The following is a 4,711-nucleotide window of genomic DNA, read 5'->3' as shown; positions in this document are numbered from 1 at the left end:
CCAGCCCCATACCTACTATTTTTAATAATATTTTTATTTCTGAAAATTTCATACATTTCTACAATGTATATTGATCATGTCCTTTCACAACTACCCCCACCTCATTTCCCTCCCAATTTCATGCCCTCTTTTATTTTAATTTTTTTGTTGTTGATTACTCACTGAGTCCAATTAGTGTTGCTCATGTGCATATGGCCATCCACTGGGAGCATGAGCAACACCCCAACAGCCACATTCCCAAAGGAGAGTGGCTCTCTCTCCATCAGCAGCTGTCAACTGCCAGTAGCTCCTCCAGTAGGGGTGGGGCCTCAGGGGCTCCTCTGCAATCCATGCCGGAATTTTGATGGTCTTGATCTTGTTCAAGTAAACATATCTTCTGTGCATTGATGAATGTAGCAGGCATGTCATGTCCAGAAGTCATCATTTCACAGCTCCTTCCCATCTGCCAGCTCTTGCATTCTTTCTACCTCCTCTTCTGTGAAGTTCCCTGAGCTATTAGATGGTGGGAGGTTGATATAAATGAGCTATCCATAGCTAAGCATCCAGAGCTATTTATACTTGGCACTTTGACTAGTTATGAGTCTCTCCATTACCCACTGCTAAAGGAAGCTTCTCTGGCTAAAGTTGAGAGCAGCACAAACTGTGGGTAGAACAGTAACAAATTAGAATACAGTTTGATGGTCCGACCACTTAGCAAAGTGACAACAATGGGTGGCTCCCAGGGCCTATGATCTCCCCAGTCATGGGGGTTTGAGTCAGGTTTATAGTATCAGGTATGAAATCCCTCCTGTGGAGTAGGCCTCATAACCAATCAGAAAGTTACTAGTTACCCCCATAACTGTCATGCCACTATTACACCAGTGGGCACATCTTGCCAGCAGGTCAGTATTGTTAGCTACCACTTAATAATGCCTACCATGTTTTTCCAGAAAAATCAATATGACACATTGGGAAGATCATGAACACAAGAGGCAATTGACTTTGATTTCAAATCCAGATCCACAATTTAATCTGCATCTCAACTGCTCTTTTGTGATAGCCTGGACTGTAGTTCAGTGCCTGAGTATTTACCAACATGCTCAAGGCCTTGAGTTTCATTCTCAGTATCCCAAAGAGAGGGGAAATAAAATCAATTGATCATCTGTAAATCTTAACAAGTAGACAATATGTCCACTGTTTTATTGTGAACGTGAAAGGGGAAAATCTACATGATCTAAAGAAATATTGTTAGCGTTATAGTTCTATGCTATGTTGAGGAAATACATTACGTAAATTGTATCTCATGATATTTTGTATTACTGCACTTCACATATGAATATATTTTGGAATAGAGAGGTTAATTAATGTATGTAAAGGCGGAGCAATGGTAGAGCACTTGTCTAACATGCTTAAGGCCCTGGGTTGGATCTCCAGCGTTGAAAAAAGAAAGGAGAGAAGTGAGGAGAGGGGAGGAGAGGGGAGGGGAGGGGAGGGGAGGAGAGGAGAGAAAAGAAGCTCTTTGTGTTGTGAGGTATTTCACCAGAGAAGACCATTCAGACAAAGTTTTGCCAAATGAAAGTCTTTTATTAGCTGGCCAGAGACCATGCAAGGGTGTTGGAACCCAAATGCAGTGCTCTGTCACTGTTAGGGTAGGCTTTTATACAGAGAAAAACTACATGTGGGGTTAGAAGTTTAAGTTTCCAAGCGTTTCCATAGTTTAGGGGTGGAGAGTCCCCTAATAATTCCTATTTTGCAAAAGCAAGCCAAGCATATAATACAGAAGTCATAGATCTGTGAGTAGCAGGAGCAAGGACATGCTAACCTGTTCTCACAGCAACCACTGGCCTTCTGAAATGCTTTCAGCTGAGCCACCCCTCTCTGTTCCCATTCCCTGGGCCAACTAACTGCCTTCCAGTAGCTAGATTCAGCCTAGACTCTAATATGTCATAACTGTGATCAAGAAGGTGCCTTATCACACTTGGGATACATTTCTTCCAGACTGCCACAGCTCCACGGAGGCTGCTGTGGGCGCTGAGCACCATGCTGATTTACTTGGGAAGGGAGGATTTGTCTCAGCTTGTATTCCTCCTCAGCACTCAGCAACCAGACCTTGCAGCCTGGCTGGATTTATTTACTTACTAGTTTTATTTTATGTGTATGAATGTACTGCCTGTATGCATGTAAGTGCACCCGTGCTGTACAACGCCCACGGAGGTCAGAAGAGGGTGTCGGATCCCCTGGAACTGGAATTACGGACGGTTGTTAACCACCACATGGATGCTGAGAAACGAATCCAGGTCCTCTGCAAGAGCAGCCAGTGCTTTTAATTGCTAAATCATCTCTCCAGCCCCCTGGCTGTATCTCAAACTCTATTCCTCTCCAACTATATAGACTGCTTACTGATGGGTAGGGTGTGTGCATGAAATTGGTTGGCACAGGCTGCAGTTACAAACAGCAGGGTAATTATTTGAGACTGGATGAGGGTGGGAATCAAATTCTGGTGCAAACTGAATTCCTTACCCTGAGAATTACCTGTAAAACAAAGGGATCCATCCAAATGCACTGATTACAGGCTACATGGGCCTTGGATCAGCTCCTACTGAGATGAGACAAAGCTGGGTTGATCCAGTGCAGCTGCCACATGAAGCATTCCAGGTCCTAAAGAAGAGTACGTTTCAGAGGCCCTTGGCTTTGCCTCCTTCCAGGGATCTTAGGTCTGCTCAAGTAGGTACCTGAGATCATAAAGGGATAGGAGATTCAGTGGAGTCTGCAGACCTCTCAGAGGCCATAATAAAATGAGGGAAATGAAAATGAGGGAGGCACTGCCTTATGATGGTGTTGGGTCAGAAGCCTCGGCTGGACTCCCGAGGAGCTCAGGGATGAGCTGGAGTCCAAGGTGACAAAGGGACTGGGCTCATGGGTCCACACCTATGAAGCACAGTAGACAGGTAGCCCCAGGAAGGGGAGAGTTCCCCTGGTTTATGGGCAGTTCCGAGGCTCAGCAATGAGTTATACACCCCAAGCTCCCACCATGTGGCCACTGTCTTAAGAGGTCCTGGGTGGCATCTGGGAGTTCTGAAAATCCCAGGAAGCTCTGGGGAGATGCAGACAGGCAGAGCTGGGCTTCAACTAGAGTGTGCAGTTCAGGGGAATTTGGCCCTTCAACGCCCTTGAACGCATCTCTCTAGAACAGCCAAACACTGTATGTAATTGAGACCATGATCCATCTTGATGTTAATTCAATAGTAAGTGTTTGCTACTAATTTTATTTACTTACTATAAGCCGGGTATTAGTTACTTTTCTACTGCTGTGATAAAATACTCAGACAAAAGCAAAGATTTGTTTTGGCTTATAGTTTTCAAGGGATAGAGTCCATCATCACAATGGGGGAGATAGCAATCAGGGAAAGACATGATGGAAGGAGCAGGAAGCTAGATGATCACATTTTCATCCACACATAGGAAAGAGAGAGAGAGAGAGAGAGAGAGAGAATGTAAAATGGGGTGAGGCTATAAACACTCCAAGCCCTCCTCTGGTGATGTTCCATAACTTTCTCAAACAGCCAAACAGCACTGGGGTTAAAGTGTTCAAATCCATGACTCTGTGGAGGATGCTTATTGTTCAAACCACCATAGCCCGTGGGGAATTCACTAGCAGAAGGACCAGAGACCTAGAGCAGGTTTCCCACAAGCCTAAGTGAAGGGCAAGTCTAGCATGACTGGGCTGAAGATGGCCACGCAGAGTGGCCAAGGGGGAAGGTTCTAGTTCCCTCCTCTCAGATGGCTCCTTAGAATAGGCAGGCATGGATGTGCCCCCACATACATTTTTCCTTCTTTTTACTTTTATCCATTCTGTTTAAAAGTGAGAAAGAAAATGTTGAAACGCTTCTATGAGGTATCACAGTGCCTGGTGGGAGCTGTTGGGGGTTACCTCTTTGCCAGGACCTTTCTATATCTGTGGCTGCTCTGGAGGATGTAGTCCCCAGTGTTTCTGGGAACCAGCTCACAGGTATTGTGGGATGTGGATCTCATTCCCAAAGCAGGCAGTCCTAACATCCTGCAGAGGGCTACAAGGTGTCATTAGTGTATAGCACCCACCCTCTTTGCCCCCCCCCTACTCTCATTTCTCCTTTAGTGTCACTGTACTATGTATGGGGCATATTGACTGGAGTCCACATAGATCACCCACAATCACCACTGGACCTGAAATGGACAGCACCTGTGGCTTCACCTAGGGTCTTGCCCCTGAGTGAGATCCAGGGATGCTAAAAAGATCTGGGGGAGTTGACAATCCCAGGAATATCTCTCAGGCAATGGCTAACAGGAGAGGGCTGACTGAGGGGTGTATTCCACCCATCTCCTTCGATGTCAGTGAGAAAGAGCCCAGCTGCTGTGCAGACATTTTCTCTTTCCATTATGAGCTCATCTAATCCAAGAATCTCCTAGCAAGATGAGTCCCATTAAGTAGGTACCAGCTTCCTGTCCCATTCCAGCACCTGGAACTACTCTTTCAGGTGCATTTTCTGGGGAGGGTGTACTAAGCACTTATATCTTTGCTATAAACGATTGGCTCCTCACTTGGATCCGTAAGGCGGGATTCTTTGCCTTCACTTTCTGTCTATCCAGCTCCCTTACTTTGGTTGAAGTCGCAGAGGTAAATAGCTTCCCTTAGCCTTTCCTCTTGAGTTACCTTGGATACCTCAAACAATGACAAGAATGTTTATATATATAT

The sequence above is a fragment of the Nannospalax galili genome, unplaced genomic scaffold, assembly GCF_000622305.1.
Source record: "Nannospalax galili isolate Female #2095 unplaced genomic scaffold, S.galili_v1.0 scaffold32, whole genome shotgun sequence".
In the NCBI taxonomy this organism is placed as follows: domain Eukaryota; kingdom Metazoa; phylum Chordata; class Mammalia; order Rodentia; family Spalacidae; genus Nannospalax; species Nannospalax galili.
This window is presented reverse-complemented; position numbering follows the sequence as displayed.